The sequence below is a fragment of the Schistocerca americana genome, chromosome 9 (genome assembly GCF_021461395.2).
Source record: "Schistocerca americana isolate TAMUIC-IGC-003095 chromosome 9, iqSchAmer2.1, whole genome shotgun sequence".
NCBI lineage: Eukaryota > Metazoa > Arthropoda > Insecta > Orthoptera > Acrididae > Schistocerca > Schistocerca americana.
In genome coordinates, this window is record NC_060127.1 from 86,558,078 (window position 1) to 86,583,852 (window position 25,775).

The following is a 25,775-nucleotide window of genomic DNA, read 5'->3' on the forward strand; positions in this document are numbered from 1 at the left end:
ATTACTGGCAGCCACAACTGTTAAGTCGAGGAATACAATCACGTCTATATATTTGTTTACTAGTTACCAATTAATATAACACTTAACTGAAAACCTGGCATTTCTTTCAAATAAGGGCAAACGAACAATAATACTCGTCGTACAATGAATCGCCAGATACAACTGTTCAACAATTCTTTGAGTGCATTTGAATCAGCCAGCTACTGCCGTATGATATACAATTTGTCTTTGCTACAAATGCTGAATACTTTTTAACAGTTCTTAATTCCCACCTCAGCCTTATATATAGCAGCGCCATCTACCTAACCTAAATCACTTCGACGCTCCAGGCTTCACAAACTTCTAAATTCGCAATGCAACTGAGGTTGCGGTAGTCTTTACAGAGACATTAGGTTTCAGGACGGTAGCCAACTCATCGAATAGTGTATTTTTTATGGTAAAGTAGTATACAGTAAAAGGTAAGTTCCTGCTTACTGTAAGACATTCCAAGTGATTTAGTATATATGTTGACAGTTATTTTCAAGTTAAATTGCTCATTTCTTTGCTTATACGATACAGCAATGCTTGCGCGAAAAGCTTCCAGCGTTGGTAGCTCCTCACGCTTGTCAGTTGTTATAGGCTTGCGAAGTGAAATATCTTTGACGGTGAATTTCATCGTAGTAGTTTACAATCTTTGCGCATTAGTGTTGTTAGTGAGTATTACGCGAGTTGTGTGACAAAGTAAGAGTGAGCAGTGAGTTGTAGCAACTTTGGTTCTCAGTGTTTTTGTTTACGTAATTTTTGTTTTCCCCTCATCGCCTACGGAGGAGTGTGATTTCTCGTAATGCCTGCAGTGTTTTGGAACATGCTTTCCTGTGTTTTGGAGGGTTAACAGTTCATCGTCCTTCGGATCCACGCCTTTTAAAGTAAGTAATGAATGCCATGAGTGTTTATTATCATTTGCAGTGGACGGAGGGTAGCTTCACACTATCTATTCTGTAATAGTGACCAATCCTCTCACGAAATTTTAGTTCTCATCGTCAAAATTGGCCGCCAGTTTCTTGATTTGTGCATTATATCTGTTTTGCAACGTAAGCAATACATTCAAAATAGTGTTTTATAGTCCATTCTCGACTTTGCATGCTTTTTTTATGCCTGCCGAATTTTGTGAATGGCTTATTTCTGCTTTAATCGAACCTGACACTATTCCGTCGTGTAGTGCTTGACGAATCGGAGTTTGACATCGAATACTAAAGCTTTTTATGAGTGATTTTTGGTATCGTGTCTCGAAGTAGCCTCTTGCCGACGAGTAGCTATTTTTAAAGGGCAATTAGCGCACACTTCCTCGGCGCAGCGGCACGTAATGAAGAGATAATTGGGTTGTTTATTTAGTTGTGCGAGGCTTATCGTGGTGCTGAGTTATCTCTTACGATTATTTTGTAGGCGCACTATCATGTAGCCTGAAATAAATTTTTAGCGCAGCCTCGTCGTCTGTCGATAAGTTGTTTGTTGAGAACTGTGTAGATTTCTTTTTGTATGGTACAAAGTTTTATAAATGACTGTGGGGCTGCTGTGTGTGGCGTCTTGGAAAAGTAGCTCCGAAAAGTAGCTCCTGACCGTAGACCTACATCGTTTTTATTTTTTGCTTGTATGTCTTTAGAAGAATATGCCACAGTATTAGACATGATACTACTACTACGGGAGTATATAGTATTGTATGTTTTACAGGGGAAATATGTTGCTCTTGGCACTGGTTTTTCTCATCTTTTTGTGTGGTTTCCTCAAATTTTAAAGTAATACTGTCAGATGGCTGTGCAATTCAAGTAATTTTCAGATTGATTATCCGAAGTTTTATTTCCAGTCGCTTCATCGCTTTACTTGGAAGTTAGACGTGTTCGTGTCAGAGATACAAATACGCTGTATTTAATAACTGCTAGTTGGTGAAGAAATCGAAGCCAAAGGAAAGTTGTGCGTTTCTGGACGACTCCCTTTTCCAATGGGACTTATAAAGACGCTCAGGATTCCCAGCTATCTAGGACTGAGTGCGTTGACCAGAGACAAAAATAAATAATAATATTCTAAAGCTATGATTTTGTAAACATTATTCTCCGTCCGACGTTTATGTTTATGGCACTATACTCAAAATATATACGGTAAGCCAGCGAATGTAATGGGATCTGCAGACACTAGCCTCCTTTCAAGCACATTTTTCCATGCTTTTTATAACACCGTGATGTACAAATTATACTCATGACATGCTTTATAGCTTCTGATGTACCTGTACTATAAGTCATTACATCTCCAAAGTCTCGCCAGTGAAGTGCGCTCCGCCAGTTACGGATGTGTTCGTGTCCCTTACTTGGTCACTATATGCCACACTAAGAGGATGATAAACACTGTTAATTGTGTCTGTCACGTTTTCCACAGAATTTAAGAGGAATCCATAGAGTTAGCTGCGTCGTTCCTGTCTGACGCTGTTTCTTAATCCTGTGTGTTTTCCAGATGCCACGGACACGTCACTGAGAATAGTCTGACAGCTGTCCAGGAATGCAGTGGGCCTCGTGTTAAAGCTTGTGAGATCACATTTACCCAGGGCAAAGAAAGTTAGCCGTGATGTTGTGCAGTTCTGGAATTGATTTTAAGGGCGTCGTGGGCGCATATCCTAGTTCTTTTGCAGTGGTTACCTGTATATTTTTAAAAGCCATCTTCCGCAAACATTTTCATTTCTCATACGAAATGTGCCTGAGCCAAGTTGTCTGGGGAGGCAGTTATTCGCCGGCTGAATAGGCAAGTGATGACCGTGGATTATCCGTTTCAGTTTTTAGGTAATTCCCGTCAGTAAGACGCATCGCGAAGACAGATTCTGGAAACTTAACGTTTCTATAAGTTCAAAGAGTATACTCGTGGTAACAGATTGGCCCCATAGGTAATGTTCTACAAAATAGAATATTTCTTAAAGATCAATCCACGGCACGTCATATTCGACGTTCTGCATTAATTCGACGCCGTTCTGCTTAGTTGCAACAGAGTCCCCCTTGGCTCTGCGAGGTTGAGAGGAACCCATGCCAGACGTCCTTGCTCCAATAAAAATGTATGCAGAGGTAACGGGAACTGAAGCCGGTTGCGCGTCGGAATACGGCGGGTTTTTGCCAGTGAGAAAAAAATACATATCATTAACGCTCATTCTGTTTCGTAAGACATGCGCCTTTCGTAAGACTCATTAAGCCAGTTGTCTGCTAGTAATAATTGCATCATCTTGTTTTGTATTGAAGTTCTTTCCTTCGAATATATGTTTTTCGTTTGTAGTAAACGATTTCCAGCTGTAACAAGATGAAAACATGTGAACGACGAGAAACTGTCAGTCGAAAAACTGGCGCAAGTTGCAACGGTCGATTCACAGATGAACCAAATGGGTTTACCATATATTCTAGAGAATTACATATATGGCATATACAGGGTGGTCCATTGATCGTGACCGGACCAAATATCTCACGAAATAAGCGTCAAACGAAAAACTACAAAGAACGAAACTTGTCTAGCTTGAAGGGGGAAACCAGATGGCGCTATGGTTGGCCCGCTAGATGGCGCTGCCATAGGTCAAACGGATATCAACTGCGGTTTTTTTCTATTTTTTTTAATAGGAGCACCCATTTTTATTACATATTCGTGTAGTACGTAAAGAAATATGAATGTTTTAGTTCGAGCACTTTCTTCGCTTTGTGATAAATGGCGCTGTAATAGTCACAAACATATGGCTCACAATTTTAGACGAACAGTTGGTAACAAGTAGGTTTATTTAAATTAAAATTCGGAACGTAGGTACGTTTGAACACTTCATTTCGGTTGTTCAAATGTGATACATGTACCTTTATGAACTTATCATTTCTGAGAACGCATGCTGTTACAGCGTGATTACCTGTAAATACCACATTAATGCAATAAATGCTCAAAATGATGTCCGTCAACCTCAATCCATTTGGCAATACGTGTAACGACATTCCTCTCAACAGCGAGTAGTTCGCCTTCCGTAATGTTCGCACATGCATTGACAATATGCTGACGCATGTTTTCAGGCGTTGTAGGTGGATCACGATAGCAAATATCCTTCAACTTTCCCCACAGAAAGAAATCAGGGGACGTCAGATCCTGTGAACGTGCGGCCCACGGTATGTTGCTTCGACGACCAATCCACCTGTCATGAAATATGCTATTCAATACCGCTTCAACCGCACGCGAACTATGTGCCGGACATCCATCATGTTGGAAGTACATCGCCATTCTGTCATGCAGTGAAACATTTTGTAGCAACATCGGTAGAACATTACGTAGGAAATCAGCATACATTGCACCATTTAGATTGCCATCGATAAAATGGGGCCAATTATCCTTCCTCCCATAATGCCGCACCATACATTAACCCGCCAAGGTCGCTGATGTTCCACTTGTCGCAGCCATCATGGATTTTCCGTTGCCCAATAGTGCATATTATGGCGGTTTACGTTACCGCTGTTGGAGATTGATGCTTCGTCGCTAAATAGAACGCGTGCAAAAAATCTGTCATCGTTCCGTAATTTCTCTAGTGCCCATTGGCAGAACTGTACACGAAGTTCAAAGTCGTCGCCATGCATTTCCTGGTGCATAGAAATATGGTACGGTGCAATCGACGTTGATGTAGCATTCTCAACACCAACGTTTTTGAGATTCCCGATTCTCGTGCAGTTTGTCTGCTACTGATGTGCGGATTAGCCGCGGCAGCAGTTAAAACACCTACTTGGGCATCCGCATTTGTTGCACGTCGTGGTTTCACATGTGGCTGAACACTTCCTGTTTCCTTAAATAACGTAACTATCCGGCGAACGGTCCAGAAACTTGGATGATGTCGTCCAGGATACCGAGCAGCATACATAACACACGCCCGTTCGGCATTTTGATCACAGTAGCCATACATCAACACGATATCGACCTTTTTCGCAATTGGTAAACGGTCCGTTTTAAGACGGGTAATGTATCACGAAGCAAATGCCGTCCGCACTGGCGGAATGTTGCGTGATACCACGTACTTACATGTTTGTGACTATTACAGCGGCATCTATCACAAAGCGAAAAAAGTGCTCCAACTAAAACATTAATATTTCTTTACGTACTACAAGAATATGTAATAAAAATGGGGGTTCCTATTTTTAAAAAAATGCAGTTGATATCCGTTTGACCTGTGGCAGCGCCATCTAGCGGGCCAAACATAGCGCCATCCGATTTCCCCCTTCAAGCTAGTTTCGTTCTTTGTAGTTTTTTCATTTGATGCTTACTTTGTGAGATATTTGGCCCGGTCACTATCAATGGACCACCCTGTATAGGTGCATGTAGTGGCCGCCAGGTAGGCCCCACCGCATTGATAAACTCAGTGTCGTGAGAATGCTTCCGGACAACGCTGTGCATGGTTCTGGTACTGTACAGATACTACAGGCGTCCAATAAGTATTGCAATAAGTATTTCCTCGCAAGCAGGTTGGTTTTATTCAGGAATCCAGTACAATACACCATACAATACCCCACTCTTTTGGCTACAGAACCCTGTTTTTCAACATAATCTCCGTTCAGCGCGACGTCCTTACGCCACCTTACTGGGGGGACCTCTTATGCCCACATGGTACCGCTCTACTGGTCGACGTAGGAGCCAACAACGTCTTGCTATGTCAGTAACCTCCCAGTCATCCACGTACTGCTTCCCGCGGAGTGCATTATTCATTGGGTCAATAGCTGGAAGTCGGAAAGTGCGAGGTTTGGGCTGTAGGGTAGCTGAGGAAGAACAGCCCAATGAAGTTTTGTGAACTCCTCTCGAATGCGCACACCTGTGTGAGGCTTTGCTTTGCACCTGGACATTATTGTGGCGACGAACACCCTGAAGTCGGTTTCATCAGTTTCGTGAGGGTAGCACAATACGTAGCAGAGGTGATCGTTCGAGCACGAGAGAAGCTATCAAATAGAATAAAGTCGTCACTGTCCAAGAAGATTTTCGCCCCGACCTTAACGGTTGAGGGTGCGGCTTTGAACTTCTTGTTCAGAGATGAGGTGGTGTGACTTCACTCAGTGGATTGCTGTTTTGTTTCCGGACCGATGTGGTGAACCCATGGTTCATCCCCCGTGACGATTTTCCACAAAAAATAGTCACAGTCAGCCTCGTAACGCGCAAGCAATTTCGCACAGGTGGCCCTTCGTTGCTCTTTCTGGTCTTCTGTTAAGCGCCGAGGAATCCACGGAGCATACAACTTTGAGTGGACGAGTGTGTCAGCACCATCAACAGAGATGATCAGCTGTGCAGTGCGGTGTTCGATTGTGATCCGTCGATCCCCTCTATTACAGTGTCCGCACGTCCCAACATTGCAGGAGTCTACATCTACGTGATTACTCTGCTATTCACAATAAAGTGCCTAGCAGAGGGTTCAATGAACCATCTTCATGCTGTCTCTCTACCGTTCCACTCTCGCCGGCACGCGTGAAAAACGAGCACTTAAATTTTTCCGTGCGAGCCCTGATTTCTGTTATTTTTCCGTGATGATCATTTCTCCCTACGTAGGTGGGTGCCAACAGAATGTTTTCGCCATCGGAGGAGAAAACTGGTGATTGAAATTTCATGAGAAGATCCCGTCGCAACGAAAAACGCCTTTGTTTAATGATTGCCACTCCAATTCACGTATCATGTCTGTGACACTATTTCCCCTATTTCGCGGTAATAAAAAACAAGCTGCCCTTCTTTGTAATTTTTGGATGTCATCCGTCAGTCCCACACCGCACAGCAGTATTCCAGAATAGGGCGGACAAGCGTAGTGTAAGCAGTCTCTTTGGTAGACCTGTTGCACCTTCTAAGTGTTCTGCCAATGAATCACAGCCTTTGGTTTGCTCTACCCACAATACTATCTATGTGATCGTTCCAATTCAGGTTATTTGTAATTGTAATCCATAAGTATTTAGTTGAATTTACAGCCCTAAGATTTGTGTGACTTATCGCGTAATCGAAATTTAACTAATTTCTCTTAGTACTCATGTGAATAACTTCGCACTTTTTCTTATTCATGGTCAACTGCCAGTTTCCGCACCATGCAGATGTCTTATCTAAATCATTTTGCAAGTCGTTTTGATCATCTGATCAATTTACTGTGCACCATCACTGAAGACCATTTACTTTTGCATTAATGATTTTAAACGTGTTCGGACAAGCACCAAAGTCGAAGTGCTGCCCAGCCGTCCAATTGAGGTCACCGCTGGGAAACCATTAACAAAGTCCATCATATGCTAATGCAAGACTGCCGAATAAAAATTCGTGAGATTACTCAGACTGCAGGCATCTCAACTGAGCGAGTGCTCAATATCTTGCACACACAACTGGTTATGAGACAGCTGTGGGCGTCGCGATTGCTCACAGACGACCAGAAGTGCATCCGGCACATTTGCATACCAGGCAAAGAAGTGCTCTTTCACCAGGATAATGCACCATCACACACATGGGCGACAACAAAGGAGAAACTGCGTAAATTGGACTTAGAATTGGTTTGTGATCCACCCTGTTCACCAGACTCAGCCCCAGGCTGTTCCCTAACTTCAAAGTTTGGCTTGGTGGGAAGAAATTTTCATCAAATGACAAAGTGATAGTTGCAGTCAACGAGTGTTTTGCAGAGTTTGACATAACCTATTTTTCCAACGAGATGAAAAAGCTGGAAGATGGCTGGACCAAGAGTATATTTCTTAAAGGAGACTTATGTCAGTTAGTAAGGTTAGTTGGTTACGAAATAAATATTTTTTCTTACATTTTTTTACCAGACTTACCGAACCATCCTTGTACATAAGTACAAGAAGTCGCAGAGCAGACGTAAATGGCTACCTCACACAGTACTGATGTTGGCCGCAGCGAAAACAAAATGGTTACCGGCGGAAGCCGCCCGACTTTTACCGACCTCTGCCGATTTATACCTAGGGAGCGGCCAGCTAACATGAAAGTCCGCACTATATACAGGAGTTTCCGTAAGAGCGTGCAAAAATTTAGCCAGACTTAGAGGGTGCTCCACTGAACAATTTGAGGTAGGGATCGTGGGGTCGGAAAAGCCAGCCTAAAGTGATAATAGGAATAAAATCACATTACTGTGTACTTTTCTGTTTACGTTAGTTACAGTTAGCTGCAGATGCAATCCTTAACAGAATGAGCGTACAATTTGTACTGTATCTTACAAAATGTGCTGGAACAGATGGCCATCAACCTCGATGCAAGCGTGACATCAGCGAACAAGATTTTGACACACCCTGACAAATACCCCTGCTGTGTTTCAAACCACATCACTGGCAGCTATAATTCACGCAACTAATTCCATCTCTGTAGCCATTGGGGTCTCGTACACAAGTGACTTTAGATGTCCCCATAGAAAATAATCCAGAGGATTCAGGTCAAGTTACCTCGCAGGCCATGGAATAGGACCTCCACTTCCAATCCAGCGACCTGGAAATACAGCACTGAGGCGGTTGCGGATGCGGTGCACCGTCGAGTTGTTTCCACATCCTATCACGACTAGCCAAGGCTACGTTCTCCCACAACTCAGGTAGAACTCTATGCACGAACTTCAAGTACGAGGGTGAGTCAAATGAAAACCTTAAATTTGTTACAACAAATCGAAATTTCGCGCCGTTATCCTGTAAGTTGGTAAGCGTGCTACAAACAGCGTGCAGAATGGCCTGTAGGTGGCAGCATAGTGCAGATGCACACATACCGTCGCAGTATCAGTATAAAGATGGCCACCCCACTTTCTACTTGCACCAGGGAAGAACAACGTTCTGTTGTTCGGTTTTTGCGTAGTGAAGGTGTGAAACCTATTGAAATTCATCGACGAATGAAGGTTCAGTACGGTGATGCATGTTTGTCCAAGCAGCAAGACTACGAATGGAGTAGGACACCGCGGAGTGGCACTGAATGACATTGCAGCGTGTTTACAGATTAGTCATGGGTCAGCACACCACACTGTGCATGATGTGCTCCAGTTTCACAAAGTGTCTGCAAGATGGGTGCCACGGCAGCTGACTCCTGAAATGAGAGAACGACGTGTTGATGCTTGTGAAGAACTACTTCGGCGCTTTGAACGAGAAGGTGATGGCTTCCTTGCAAGAATCGTTACTGGGGACGAAACCTGGGTTCACTTCCACCAACCGGAAATGAAGAGAGCGAGCAAGGAATGGCGCCATTCCTCATCACCAAAACCAAAGGAGTTTCCAACAGAACCATCAGCAAGGAAGGTTATGCTGACTCTCTTTTGGGACTAAAAATGCGTCATTTTGGAGCATTACATGCCTAGAGGGACCACTGCCACCAGTGCATCATACACAGATATCCTAAAAATCATCTGCGGCCTGCAATCAAATCAAATCTAATCTACGTGTATTTCTGTCACCGGGTGTCCTTTTGCAACATGACAATCCAAGGCCCCACACTGCCCGTACAACAGTTGCAACAATCACAGACCTGCATTTTGAGTTACTTCCTCATCCACCATACTCGCCACACCTTGCCTCAAGTGATTTCCATATGTTTGGACCACTCAGAGACGCAATGGGAGGAAAGAAGTTCCGTTCTTATGAAGAGGTACGCCACGCGGTGCATGAGTGGTTGCGCGGAATACCAAAAGAAATTTTTTCTAAAGGAATTTATGCGCTTTGTAAGCGCTGGAGAACTTATTGAGCGTGGGGGAGATTATGTTGAAAAGGGATACAGCTTTGTATTACTTCTGCACAATAAATAATATTTTTTTAAAAATTTAAGGTTTTCATTGACTCACCCTCGTACTTGTGGCCTTTCAGACGGCCAGGTAGAAGATATGGCCCAGTGAGATTGTCGCCTACAATGCCGGCCCCGATATGCATAGGAGGAGTGCCCCAAAGGAAGTGTATAGGACCGCTATTGTTCCTGATCTATATTAACGACATAGGAGACAATCTGAGTAGCCGTCTTAGATTGTTTGCAGACGATGCTATCATTTACCGTCTTGTAAAGTCATCAGATGATCAAAACGACTTGCAAAATGATTTAGATAAGATACCTGTATGGTGCTAAAAGTGGAAATTGACCGTGAATAAAGAAAAGTGTGAAGTTATTCACATGAGTACTAAAAGAAATCAGCTAAATTTAGATAACCCGATAAGTCACACAAATCTGAAGGCTGTAAATTCAACTAAATACTTAGGGATTACAATTACGAACAACCTAAGTTGGAACGATGACATAGATACTATTGTGGGTAGAGGAAGCCAAAGACTGCGATTAATTGGCAGAACACTTAGAAGGTGCAACAGGTCTACTAAAGAGACTGCTTACACCGCGCTTGTCCGCCCTATTCTGGAGTATTGCTATGCGGTGTGGGATACGTATCAGGTGGGACTGACGGATGACATCGAATAAGTACAAAGAAGGGCGGCTCGTTTTGTATTATCGCGAAATAGGGGAGATAGTGTCACAGACATGATACGTGAATTGGAGTGGCAATCATTAAAACAAAGGGTTTTTTTGTTGGGACGGGATCTTCTCATGAAATTTCAATCACCTGTCTTCTTCTCCGATTGCAAAAACATTCTGTTGGCACCCACCTACATAGAGAGAAATGATCATCACGATAAAATACGAGAAATCAGGGCTCGCACAGAAAAATTTAAGTGCTCGTTTTTCCCGCGTGCCGTTTGAGAGTGGAACGGTAGAGAGACAGCTTGAAGGTGATTCATTGAACCCTCTGCCAGGCACTTTACTGTGAATAGCAGAGTAGTCACGTAGATGTAGAAAACTGTGGTAGGGAAGGCAGATGGTCGATTTCGGTTTATTAGGAAAGAATGGTATTCCTATAAAGCCGACCGCATATAGGACGCCGGTGCGACCTATTCTTGAATACTGCTCGAGTGTTTGGGATACGCACCAGGTCGGATTGAAGGAAGACATCAAAGCAATACAGAGGCAGGCCACAAGATTTGTTACCGGTAACTTCAAATAAAACTTTAGTGCTTCTGGAACTCAAACGGGATTTCCTGAAGGGCGGTGATCTTTTCGGGAAATACTATTGAGAAAATTTAGAGAAGCGGCATTTGAAGCTGACTTACGAATAATTCTGCTCCCGCCAACATACATCGCGCCTAAGGACCACGAAGATAACATACGAGAAATTACTGCTGGTACGGAGGCGTACAGGCATTCGTTTTTCCCTGTTTGCGAGTGGAACAGGAGGGGATAAGACAAGTAGTGGTATAGGGTACCCTACCCGAAGCCTTACGGGCGCTTGTGGAGATGTAGATGTAGGTATCGTACTTGATGGTGTGGCTTTACTACAGCGTGAAGGTTTTCCTCATCTCTCACATGGCTATTCCTGCTGTTTGAAATACCATCACGATCAAATGAGGACTCGTCAGTAAACAGCACGATTTGGAGGACATACGGTCGATCAATCCATTGTTGGGCAACCACTGACACAATGCAGTCATAAGCAGTCCATGGACTCGTTGATTATATGGATGTAATTATTGTTCGTAGAGTACTAACCACAAGCTACACTATGTGATCAAAAGAATCCGGACACCCCCAAAAACATACGTTTTTCATGTTAGGCGCATTGTGCTGCCACCTACTGTTAGGTACTCCATGTCAGCGATATCAGTAGTCATTAGACATCGTGAGAGAGCAGATTGGGCGCTCCGCGGAACTCACGGACTTCGAACGTGGTCCGTTGCTTGGGTGTCACTTGTGTCGTACGTCTGTACGCGAGATTTCCACACTCCTAAACGTCCCTAGGTCCACTGTTTCCGATGTGGTAGTAAAGTGGAAACGTGAAGGGACACGTACAGCACAAAAGCGTACTGGCCGACCTCGCCTGTCGACTGACAGAGATCGCCGACAGTTGAAGAGGATCGTAATGTGTAATAGGCAGATATCTATCCAGACCATCACACAGGAATTCCAAACTGCATCGGGATCCACTACAAGTACTATGACAGTTCGGCGGGAGATGAGAAAACTTGGATTTCATGGTCGAGCGGCTGCTCGTAAGCCACACATCACACCGATAAATGCCAAACGACGCCTCGCTTGGTGTAAGGAGCGTTAACATTGGACAATTGAACAAAGGTAAAAAGTTGTGTGGAGTGCTGAATCACGGTACACAATGTGGCGATCCGATGGCAGGGTGTGGGTATGGCGAATGCCCGGTGAACGTCATATGCCAACATGTGCGGTGCCTACAGTAAAATCCGGAGGCGGTGGTGCTATGGTGTGGTCGTGTTTTTCATGGAGGGGTCTTGCACCCCTTGTTGTTTTGCGTGGCGCTATTACAGCACAGGCCTACATTGATGTTTTAAGCACCTTCCTGCTTCCCACTGTTGAAGACTATTCGAGGATGGCGATTGCATCTTTCAACGCGAACGAGCACCCGTTCATAATGCACGGCCTGTGGCGGAGTGGTTACACGACAATAACATCCCTGTAATGAACTGGCCTGCACAGAGACCTGACCTGAATCCTACAGAACACCTTTAGGATGTTTTGGAACGCCGTGCCAGGCTTCACGGACCGACAGTGATACCTCTCGTCAGTGCAGCACTCTGTGAAGAATGGGCTGCCATTCCCCAAGAAACCTTCGAGCACCTGATTGAACGTATGCCTGCGAGAGCGGAAGCTTCATCAAGGCTAAGGGTGGGCCAACATCATATTGAATTCCAGCATTACCTATGGAGGGCGCCACGAACTTTTGATCATATAGTGTAGTAAGTGTAGCACCCATTTCACGTGCAATACGACGAGTACTTGTAGTCGGATCTGTTGCAATACATTCCAGCACCTCCTCTTAAAAATGGGTGTGCGACTGGTTCTCATCTTGCCAGGTCCCTCGTTTCTTCTTCCAATGACCACTCTCCCGCACTCGTTGATCGACAGAAATAAACATTCGTCGTGACGGATGATGCCTGTCAGGAAATCGTTCCCCGCACAACCTTTCACCAGCGAGAGCATTACAACGTACTTCCCCATACACAAGGTACACCTCAGTGAGTTTTGCGAAACTCTACCTTTACTGCTTCATCGTATTGTAATGTACGCCTCTGAATAGCACTGAATAATGAATGGGTGTGTCGTTGATTCATAGCGCGTTCTGTCATGGGACTATGTAAATACGCTACAACACATCACCTCATGGACAGGTAAAGAAAACAACACCTCTATCATGACTTCCTAGTAATCAGGCTCGTCCTCCTTGTGTCCTTGCAGGAAATAAGGAATGTACACCTAAATAAACTGCGAAGTACCTGTAAACTTGTACTCTTGTTAGTTGTAAATAAGTTGGAACACAGTAATGCTAAACAAAGCAGTAGACAAGTTTACCTCCATACCTCCTTTAGCTGGCTTCTCCGACCCCAGGTGCCCATCTCAATTTGTTCAGTGGAGCATTCTGTTAAGTCCTGTTACATTTTTGCACGCTCTTACGGAACCACCCTTTATACTTGCCCAGTCTTTCAACAGGACTCCAAAGCACCATTTCAAGTTTAGGGCATGCGTGTCTTCTCATTTTACAACCTTTCCAGAGAACTACTTTCTCCTATGGTTGGCTTGACAGACCTGCAACATTTTTGCTGTTGCCGAAAACGAATTACCACACGATACTCCCCTTTACTAGTGGTCTGCGCCATTGGCTCCTCTAGTGGCGTGATTACGGTACTGTGGCGGGAGGATTTCAGTGTATGTCAGGAATTGCTAACAAATACTTTGTAACATAACTAGTGTTACAATACTCTAAAACCTCAAAATGAGGACACCCTCAAGGGGGCTTATCAACACGTTCCTAACATGGTTGAAGTCCGTATGTCGGTAACAGGGTAGAATAAGGCAAACATTGCTGACGTCGTATCATATTTATAGCTGTGCTATAATTTATTTAATCGTAAATAAAAAAATTATGATTGCCGTACCTTTATCTGTATCATAGCCCAGGTAATCGGTTCTAGGCTGGGACGTTTTTTTAAATTTGTAATTAAAAAGTGCGATTACCGTAAAACAGTGACTGTCGCGTTTCTATCGAGATCCGGAATAATCCGTTTAAGACTGCCGAATGACACATTATTAGTTCAGTTTTTTGCGTTGCGAAACGGCTGTAACACATATGGAACAAAATAAAATATATTACACACATCACACTTACATAACTTATTACCCTTTGTCCCATGTGTATAATTCACCAGACTGAATCTTGTTTAAAAGTTCTCTTTGTTGACACAGATATTTAAAAATGTTTTTGCAGTTCAGATGTGTGAAATTAAATTTTACCATTGTAATCCCTTTTATAGTTTCAACTTTCTCTCCTTTGTCCACTTCGTCATATTAAACAGAACAACCTCCAACACCAGCGCTATGGGCTGGCACTGCAAATATGTTCCATCGAATGTAGCCATAATTTTTTCTTTTAATTTGAAAACCGATCAAAATACTTGTCAGTATATTAAATAAAACAATGTTTCTGTGCCATAGGGGATATTTTGAAAATCTTTAAATTGTTGTTTCAACTTACTTAATAATATTATTTATTGGGTGAGTAATAGGCAATTTGAAGAAGATGCTGTTTGGTGAATACACTAGTTCACTAAAAATACAAGTATTGCACAGAAATCCACTTTTAAGTGGAAAGTGGAAGGAAGGGAACTGTCACAACCAAGGAACGTAGACATCACAGCTATCTCTAAGCTATAAAAGGTCGAAACATTGATTGTGAGCAATATTTTCGGTTTGACTAGCATAACAAATTGATTGTAAGCAAATAACAAATGATGTAATTCAGTTAACGAAGTAAAAGGTACATAATTTATTGACGACACCAAATGAAAACAGAAATCTAAAGATCGTAATTCCCAAAACTAAAAAAAAAGCGGATCTTATCAGAAATTGTAAAAATGTACGCGCACGCCACATTAACCGGCGAAGATGCGGACATGTCTGCATAAATGTGGACGTATGGTAACCCTACACGAAACAGCAGCATTGCTAATATTGTTTCTACCAAAAATGATTGAGCTCGTATAGAATTTGGTGATAAAATAATTGATCTTTTACATCGTAGCAGAATTCAAAGCACAGAATGTATTAAAAGTGGAGGTCTCTTGAAACATTTCTAATGAAATATATACAAGATTTAGTGTATGTAATTTTTGAGGTAACTAAAACCATAAACTTTTAACAGTTAATAAAATTAACTGAATATTATACTTACTCGGACCGAACCGATTGCTAATAATCACAAAACAAGCAAGGCCCCACAATAGTTCTGGAAGAACATAGTGTGACTAATACTGATATGTAAATAAATGTTATGCAACACGCATCTGTCAGATTCGAAGTTTTTCATCATCATCATAATCATCATTTAAGACTGATTATGCCTTTCAGCGTTCAGTCTGGAGAATAGTCCCCCTTATAAAATTCCTCCATGATCCCCTATTCAGTGCTAACATTGGTGCCTCTTCTGATGTTAAGCCTATTACTTCAAAATCATTCTTAACCGAATCCAGGTACCTTCTCCTTGGTCTACCCCGACTCCTCTACTGCTGAACCCATGAGTCTCTTGGATAACCTTGCTTCTCCCATGCGTGTAACATGACCCCACCATCTAAGCCTGTTCGCCCTGACTGCTACATCTATAGAGTTCATTCCCAGTTTTTCTTTGATTTCGCCGGCCGGTGTGGCCAAGCGGTTCTAGGCGCTACGGTCGCAGGTTCGTATCCTGCCTCGGGCATGGATGTGTGTGATGTCCTTAGGTTAGTTAGGTTTAAGTAGTTCTAAGTTCTAGGGAACTGATGACGTCAGATGTTAAATCCCATAGTGCTCAGAGCCATTTGAACCATTTTTTTTTCTTTGATTTCCTCATTGTGAACACCCTCCTGCCATTGTTCCCATCTACCAGTACCTGCAATCATCCTAGCTACTTTCATATCCTTAACCTCAACCTTATTGATAAGGTAACCTGAATCTACCCAGCTTTCGCTCCCATACAACAAAGTTGGTCGAAAGATTGAACGGTGCACAGATAACTTAGTCTTGGTACCGACTTCGTTCTTGCAGAAGAGAGAAGATAGTAGCTGAGCGCCCACTGCATTAGCTTTGCTACACCTCGCTTCCAGTTCTTTCATTCTGTTGCCATCCTTTGAGAATATGCATCTTAATTACTTGAAACCGTCCACCTGTTCTAACTTCCTCCTATTTGACACTCAATCCGTTTATATCTCTTTCCCACTGATATTACTTTCTTTTTGGAGATGCTAATCTTCATACCATAGTCCTTACATTTCTGATCTAGCTCTGAAATATTGGTGCAAATGGCTCTGAGCACTATGGGACCTAACATCTGAGGTCATCAGTCTCCTAGAACTTAGAACTTCTTAGACCTAACTAACCTAAGGTCATCACACACATCCACGCCCGAGGCAGGATTCGAACCTGCGACCGTAGCAGCAGCGCGGTTCCGGACTGAAACGCCTAGAACCGGTCGGGCACCGCGGCAGGCTCTGAAATATTACTTTGCAAACTTTCAATCGAATCTGTCACCACAACTAAGTCATCCGTATATGCGAGACTGCTTATTTTGTGTTCACATATCTTAATCTCACCTAGCCAGTCTATTGTTTTCAACATATGATCCAGAAATAATATGAACAACAGTGGAGACAGGTTGCAGCCTTGTCTTACCCCTGAAACTATTCTGAACCTTGTCGGAGACTGTACAACAAGCGTATTTTACTAGCAGTTTCATTACACAGCACGAAATAGAACACGGGAACTGGATAAACTTGCAAAAGACAGGAGTGAGGCTTGCAGACACTGCAGTTGTACATTTATATGTAGCAAAAGATGTAAAAAATATAAAATGAAAATAAATTCTATCACTAGGTTGGTTGGTTGATTTGGGGGAGGGGACCAATAGCGAGGTCATCGGTCCCATCGGATTACGGAAGAATGGGGGAGGATGTCGGCCGTACCCTTTCAAAGGAACCATCCTGGCGTTTGGCTGAAGCGATTTCGGGAAATCACGGAAAACCTAAAGGAGGATGGCCGGGCGAGGGTTTGAACCGTCGTCCTTCCGAATGCGAGTCCAGTGTGATAACCACTGCCACCTCGCTCGATAATTCTATCACTCGATTGCACACAGAAACGCTACAAGAATGAAGACGATGACAGAAGAGAAAATATCCGTAAAAACATACTTTCCTGTAAAGGAGCATTTTATGAAAGAAATTAATTTCGCTTTAATCTTTTTTAAATTATTGAAAGTGTGGTCTAAAGTGTCTTGGTTTAAGGTGAGATAGGTGACGTACAACAATGAGAAAATTTAAAGGCAACTTCTGCTGTATGTTCGTTACACAAGTCTTGACGAATTAAATTTGCGATAGATGAGCTGCCTGTCACTCAGATGAATAATCACTTAGCTGAGGAAATCGGCGTGCGGTCGTCCTGCTGTACAATTTCGGCGACGAACATCAAACGTGCTTCACTCGGCGAACACAACGTGATAATTATCGGCACCACTGCGCTTATTAGTCATTTCACGTCTCGGTTCAAACGTTGCACTCTTAACGTTAGTCTAAGGCGAGAAGCACTTCATACATCGCAGTCGACAAAGTGCGTTGTAAAACATTCTCTTTCCTGTTTGTTACTGCACGAAATGTTATAGTCCGATTACAATTCTTGATTGTTGATGTCTGTTGCTTGCCGCTACAGTGTTGCCGCATCGGCTACTTGCTACAACTCGGTTATAGGTGACTATAGTTCAATTCTTTTATCTTGGCGGTTCGCGCATGCCCGCCCAGACGCGGGAGATTGCTGCGTTGCCAGTTGTACGCGCCAAGAGAATCAGCACCATAGTATAGTTCGCAAGCTTACGTTTAGGGGGGAGCGCGAAGTTTATGAAGTAAAGCCACCACGGCCGCATTAACCCTTTCGCTGCTACAGAGACGTGCTTCCCGCATTCCGCGATGTGCGCAATTTTGTCATTATTGCACTGCTCGCCTGTGCAGATACATGGTGTTTCGACTGCTTTGACGCACTTTATCATTCGATTTCACAAAAACTATTTGGCCCAAAAATTTGATATTTACACATCCTCTTGATTGATACCTTCACCCCCCCCCCCATAAATGACTTAATTTTGTTTCGATGTTCAACGCAGTTGCTGTGCAGCATTAGATGTAGTAAACCATTGCACGAAATTTTGAAGAGTTTGCAGAGGTAAAAGTCCATAGCGTATACTTTCCGTATGGTCGATTTTAGTTGCCACTAGAAATTTCAAAAAATTACATTCAAACGAATAAAATTCATGAAGTAAGACACTTCGATATTGTTTTTAAATAAAGAAAATATTAAGCACCGAGCAAGGTTTGAACTCAGAACCTTTCGCTTAGCAGCCATACACTTTAACCATTTTTAAAATTTTTTTTATTTACTCAGTTTTTTTATTACAGAGGGCAGCTAACCCTCTGACCAAAGACGCTGAGCTACTGTGCCGGCATCCATTACGCTAACGCAGCTCGTCGTTCAATAATACTTCCCAGAGGACTTTAAATGTCACGCAAAATACCGACAAACACTGTTGGTATGATTATGAATTACTCACGTTTCGTCGGAGTACAATAGGAAATAAACAAATACCGCTGTTCTTTATGCGAAAAAGCGGTTAGTGAGAATGATACAAACACCTTTCCTTGCTATCGCCTGAATTAGGAGGCTTATTGCTTGTTTGGTTTAATTGATTAATAGAATGTGAAGCAATTGCTTTTTCCAAACTTTCTATAAAAGAAAGTCTGCTATCAATTGTTCAGTTACTTTATTTATGACTGAACATTTCTAAAACTGAAGACACTCGTCCGTGCTCTACACTGCAGTCGAGCTCTGGCAACGTCGTTCTCTGTTCATTGGCTGACTGTGTTTTGTGACGTCAGATGCGCAGAACGAACCTAAACTCGGCCGCCGTCATAAATGACGCGCACTTTAATAAACTCGGCGGAACACTTCACAAATGCTGTTCGTGTGTAACGCGGAGCAATGTTGGAAGCGACCGCCGCAGGGTATGTGGTAAATGCGAGATGCCCTGCCAATAGCTGATTTTAAGTCATCAGTGACTGAACTGTGGCGAGCGACGCGTTTTGTAACCCTGAATTTAAACTCGTGACCTAAGCTAAACATAGCCTCGTGATGTGCAATGTATAAGCGAAAATGGTAGTCAACAATCTGCGGCAGAGCGAGAATTACGATCGCTTTGTTCACGGCGATTGAAGCTAATCTGTACAAGCAAACGCAAGACAAGAGAAAATTCAGTTTCGGCGCTAAAAAACACTGTAATTTGTCGCTCGAAAGTATCCTCAGTTACATGACTTGCCATTTCACCAATTGGTTGCAGATCACAGGCAGATTCCGGAAGAAAAGATAGGAAGAGAAAACAAGAGCAAACAAAGAGTAAATACAGAATCCGATTTTCACTGTGCAGCGGAGTGTGTGCTGATATGAAACTTCCTGGCCGATTAATACTGTGTGCCGGACCGAGACTCGAACTCGGGACCTTTGCCTTTCGCGGGCAAGTGCTCTACCATCTGAGCTACCCAAGTACGACTCACGCCGCGTCCTCACAGCTTTACTTCTGCCAGTACCTCGTCTCCTACCTTCCAAACTTTACAGAAGCTCCCCTGCGAACCTTACAGAACTAGCACTCCTGAAAGAAAGGATATTCAGGAGACATGGCTTAGCCGCAGCCTAGGGGATGTTTCCAGAAGGAGATTTTCACTCTGCAGCGGAGTGTGCGCTGTTATGAAACTTCCTGGCAGATTAAAACTGTGTGCCGGACCGAGACTCGAACTTGGGACCTTAGCCTTTCGCGGGCAAGTGCTCTACCATCTGAGCTACCCAAGCACGACTCACGCCCCGTCCTCACAGCTTTACTTCTGCCAGTATTCGTCTCCTACCTTCCAAGCTTTACAGAAGCTCTCCTGCCCGCGAAAGGCAAAGGTCCCGAGTTCGAGTCTCAGTCCGGCACACAGTTTTAATCTGCTAGGAAGTTTCAAAAAGTGAATACGACGATGAAAATGACGCGGCAAAAAAATAAAAAAAAATTACATTTAAGTCAATTAACTGAAGAAAAATAATAATCAAACTCTTTTGATTAGATTTAGGAATATAAATAATTTCGTTATATTTTATGAGATTCGAACCTAAGGTCTTCTACGCGTAAGGTTTTCACTCAAGCCATTGTGCTACGCCACATAGCTGTGGGTCAGGTGTTAAATTCATGTTTCTTCTGATCCAGTTGCAAGGATGAACTGCAGCCTTCAAAAATTCCGCTTTACTTAATGTCTTGCGGAACTGATATCTATGACTACGGTGACTGTTTATGTGACACTGAATCGCGACTTGTGCTGAAGTATCCTGTAGTGTTTGGTTAGTGCTGTGTCGTCATTTGTGTGTGTATGTTTTTGGTGTTCTCATGAGTGATGAAATACGACGTTAAAGAGCCAGATCCCGGATTCGGGATCCAGACACAACATATCTCACTGAGCAATCAGCTAATGAAATATTTGTAAGTATCAATGGGTGGTTCACAGCAAATGGATTGTCACTGAATTTTGACAAGACCCAGTACATACAGCTTAGTACCTCACAAAGAATACCTGACCCTATAAGTCTGATGTTTTCATACAATGAAATTAAAGCTGTAGACTGTCATTTTTTAGGGCTTCAAATTGACCACAACCTAAATGGGAAGACTCACACTCTAGACTTAATGAAGCGCCTTAGTTCAGCTACATTTGCAGTACGCATGATAACAGAAATAGGTGATTTAAAAATGAAGAAGTTAGTTTATTCGGCCTACTTCCATTCACAAATGAGTTATGGAATCATCTTTTGGGGAAACTCCTCTCACAAAGAGAACGTTTTCAAAATTCAGAAACGAGTCATTAGAATTATATCTGGTGTCAGTCCTAGATCATCATGCAGATACCTCTTTAAGAAACTTGTTATCTTAACTATTACTTCTCAGTACATACACTCCTGGAAATGGAAAAAAGAACACATTGACACCGGTGTGTCAGACCCACCATACTTGCTCCGGACACTGCGAGAGGGCTGTACAAGCAATGATCACACGCACGGCACAGCGGACACACCAGGAACCGCGGTGTTGGCCGTCGAATGGCGCTAGCTGCGCAGCATTTGTGCACCGCCGCCGTCAGTGTCAGCCAGTTTGCCGTGGCATACGGAGCTCCATCGCAGTCTTTAACACTGGTAGCATGCCGCGACAGCGTGGACGTGAACCGTATGTGCAGTTGACGGACTTTGAGCGAGGGCGTATAGTGGGCATGCGGGAGGCCGGGTGGACGTACCGCCGAATTGCTCAACACGTGGGGCGTGAGGTCTCCACAGTACATCGATGTTGTCGCCAGTGGTCGGCGGAAGGTGCACGTGCCCGTCGACCTGGGACCGGACCGCAGCGACGCACGGATGCACGCCAAGACCGTAGGATCCTACGCAGTGCCGTAGGGGACCGCACAGCCACTTCCCAGCAAATTAGGGACACTGTTGCTCCTGGGGTATCGGCGAGGACCATTCGCAACCGTCTCCATGAAGCTGGGCTACGGTCCCGCACACCGTTAGGCCGTCTTCCGCTCACGCCCCAACATCGTGCAGCCCGCCTCCAGTGGTGTCGCGACAGGGGTGAATGGAGGGACGAATGGAGACGTGTCGTCCTCAGCGATGAGAGTCGCTTCTGCCTTGGTGCCAATGATGGTCGTATGCGTGTTTGGCGCCGTGCAGGTGAGCGCCACAATCAGGACTGCGTACGACCGAGGCACACAGGGCCAACACCCGGCATCATGGTGTGGGGAGCGATCTCCTACACTGGCCGTACAGCACTGGTGATCGTCGAGGGGACACTGAATAGTGCACGGTACATCCAAACCGTCATCGAACCCATCGTTCTCCCATTCCTAGACCGGCAAGGGAACTTGCTGTTCCAACAGGACAATGCACGTCCGCATGTATCCCGTGCCACCCAACGTGCTCTAGAAGGTGTAAGTCAACTACCCTGGCCAGCAAGATCTCCGGATCTGTCCCCCATTGAGCATGTTTGGGACTGGATGAAGCGTCGTCTCACGCGGTCTGCACGTCCAGCACGAACGCTGGTCTAACTGAGGCGCCAGGTGGAAATGGCATGGCAAGCCGTTCCACAGGACTACATCCAGCATCTCTACGATCGTCTCCATGGGAGAATAGCAGCCTGCATTGCTGCGAAAGGTGGATATACACTGTACTAGTGCCGACATTGTGCATGCTCTGTTGCCTGTGTCTATGTGCCTGTGGTTCTGTCAGTGTGATCATGTGATGTATCTGACCCCAGGAATGTGTCAATAAAGTTTCCCCTTCCTGGGACAATGAATTCACGGTGTTCTTATTTCAATTTCCAGGAGTGTATATTCATTGATGTACTCTGTAATTTCCAACGTGTCTCCTTTTACACAAAATAGTGCAAAACAAGGTTATAATACCAGAACCAAAAACGATCTGTATAAGGACTATAAAAGCTTAACATTAGTACAAAAAGGAATCAAATACATGGGTACTCATATACTCAGTAACTTAGCAGAGCATATCAAAGGTCTTGTAAGTGATAAAGATCGGTTTCAGAGTGAATTAAAGAACTTCCTGTTGGCCAACTCCTACTCCATCGATGAATATCATAACAAGGATTATAGCTCATAACTCTGTCTGCATTAGTATTGTACAATATCCATGTATCCGAGTAAAAAAAAAAGTAATGTAATGTAAAAAGAAAGCCGGACAAGGAGAATTGGCCAATTTTCTTGGCTGTTTGGCAACGGCGAACGGTTCGGGTGTGACTTTGAGCGCTCTGGTTGGAGGAAACCAGCTCCAACGCATGAAGTGTCAACTATCAAGTAATTTTAATCAGACTATAGTAATGGTCGTTCACGATAAGTTGACGATTCGCATGGTCGATGTAATGAGCAGTAACGTCAGCTGTTTGTGGCAATGGTGGCATCATTACCCATGTTTTGTGCTTAATATGAAAACTGAGGCGGCACTCGCGGAAACATTGCGGTCTTAAATGACACTGGCATTGGGTCGGAAATCACCTAATTTGTTGACATGTTCATGCTTCAAATGGCTCTGAGCACTATGGGACTTAACTTCTGATGTCATGAGTCCCCTAGAACTTAGAACTACTTAAACCTAACTAACCTAAGGACATCACATACATCCATGCCCGAGGCAGGATACGAACCTGCGACCGTAGCAGTCGCGCGCTTCCGGACTAAAGTGCCTAGAACCGCTCGTCCACCACGGCGGGCCCCTGTTTATTAGTTGGGTTGATTTGATGTAGCAATTTTAATGGCCGGGTGTGTAGCTGAGCTTCAAGAGAAGTTTGTTTTTGGAGTTTATATGTATCCCAGTAGCAAAATAACCATAAGACACGATGATAAACGTGTTCCATTCTGGAACAGCTTGACGTCCGTGATACAGGCATAGAATTTTGTGCACCTGTCTGCAACCTCCACTTGCAAACGTGGATTGACCGATATACTTCAGATATTTACGCGATACTGTAATAAATATTTAGACGGATGTAGACAATACATTTTATTCAAACGAGATTTTCTGACAGTGAGAAAGAAAGTGCTGTGATGTGGTTTATTGTGAAAATGTGTTTAGTTTTCTCATTTTCAGTCAGTTTTAAATACGATAGCAAGACATTTGAAGCATTACACAATTTTTTTTTTCCATGTATATTCTTCCTCGTGGTATATATGCGCTGAAGAGCCAAAGAAATTGGTACACCTGCCTAATATCGTATAGCAGGGTGTATACGACCCGGGACATCCTGGAGATCCGGGAAAACCCCGGAATTTTTTTCATCCGGAAGAAAACCGGGAAAATCCCGGGAATTTTTTAGAATTACAGGAATTTTTCGTTGTTTTAGTTTTCAATCAAATTTTTGTAATTTTGACTGGTACGAATCGATACTCTAACAAAGCAAATTACTGTATCCCGCTACTGCAGAATAATACTGCTACAACAAAAAATGGACGAGAAAACAAAACGAAAATAAACCATAAATTGCAAAGGTAATATGCCATATACAGCAGCTAAACACAGTGCTCATACAAGGGTTTGACAACAGCAAAATGTGTTAAAGGCTTTAGGAAGACTGTGCAATGCTTCATAAAAACAAATTCCTGTCTACATTGATTCGTTTGAGCAGTAGTGAACAGGCTCATGCGCATGCGCAGTTGAGTGGCGTATGAGTAGTACCTTCTCCCGTTTCTGGCTACAGAAATGTGGCTGTCGGCTGTGTAAGCAGTCGCAGCAAGCAGCTAGATGCTACCGGGAAAAATTTTACTACCGCGCCCAAGCTGCTAGATTCACGCACGCGCAGCGGGCCCGGGCCGGCCGTGGTGGCCAAGCGGTTAAAGGCGCTACAGTCTGGAACCGCGCGGCCGCTACGGTCGCAGGTTCGAATCCTGCCTCAGGCATGGATGTGTGTGATGTCCTTAGGTTAGTTAGGTTTAAGTAGTTCTAAGTTCTAGGGGACTGATGACCTTAGAAGTTAAGTCCCATAGTGCTCAGAGCCAGAGAGCGGGCCCGGATCTACGAGGTTCAAAATGGTTCAAATGGCTCTGAGCACTATAGGACTTAACATTTGAGGTCATCAGTCCCCTAGAACTTAGAACTACTTAAACCTAACTAACCTAAGGACATCACACACATCCATGCCCGAGGCAGGATTCGAACCTGCGACCGTAGCAGTCGCGCGGTACCGGACTGCAGCGCCTAGAACCGCGTGGCCACTGCGGTCGGCGATCTATGAGGGATGAGGGGGGGGGGGGGAGGGGCAAATTCATGTTATTGAGGAGGAAAAACCTTGTTTCACAAAGCGCCTAACGCCCAGCGCACGTTGGTCTATCGATTACTCATATGATTTTGACGCGCATCCCTGTTGGGTTTTGAACACACTCTGTAAGTTGTTTTCTGAATGAATCAGAAGCTGCGCGGGGTAGCCTTGCGGTCTGAGGCGACTTGCCAATCGGAAGTTCGAATTCTCCCTCGGGCATGGTTGTATGTGTTGTTCTTAGCGTAAGTTAGTTTAAGTCGGATTAAGTAGTGTGTAAGCCTAGGGACCGATGACATCAGCAGTTTGGTCCCATGGGAAAAAAAGCATAAGTTGGTTTTGGAATGCGTGCATAGTGTACGTGATGTCTGTCAGGGGGAATCCTCGCCGCATCTAGAAGTAAACTTTCCTACAGGCAAAAGGGGACCGGGCTATACAAGCTGAGCGGAGTAAAGACGAACGAGTCAACGCCAATCGCTGTCTGATTATGCTGCTGTTTGGATTTACGAATGATCAGCGTTGCTATAATTACTAGGGAAAACCATAGATTCAGACTACCAGAGTGGAAATAATCGACTAACAGGAGTAACAGGTCTCGGTGTATCCCGGAAAATGAAATTTTGTCAGAAAAGTTTTGACCAGATCGCTAACAAGTAAGGGCAAGTCGTACAGTCCCCATCTAGCAGACGCTTAAGTTCTATTCTGGAAGTAGCGCGGAAAATTGTTTGTAGGAACATAACAAAGCCTAACCGGAGAAGAATCAGGGATAACTAAACCGGTGATTCTGGTAGGGTTAGTGAAGTTAACCGGCGAAGAAGTTTTGACAAAGGCAGGAATAGTTCCAGAATGAGTCATGACAAGAATG

The 25,775-nt window shown here is 43.9% G+C and overlaps 1 protein-coding gene across 1 annotated transcript in view; it reads left to right on the plus strand.

Moving 5' to 3' along the window:
- Positions 1–675: 675 nt before the first annotated feature.
- The window catches only part of LOC124550928 (RAC serine/threonine-protein kinase), a 703,379-nt gene continuing 678,279 nt past the window's right edge, over positions 676–25,775 (plus strand). The window contains exon 1 of the mRNA XM_047125724.1: positions 676–905. The gene's annotated coding sequence lies outside the window, so the exon portion shown is untranslated. The remainder of the gene's footprint in view (positions 906–25,775) is intronic.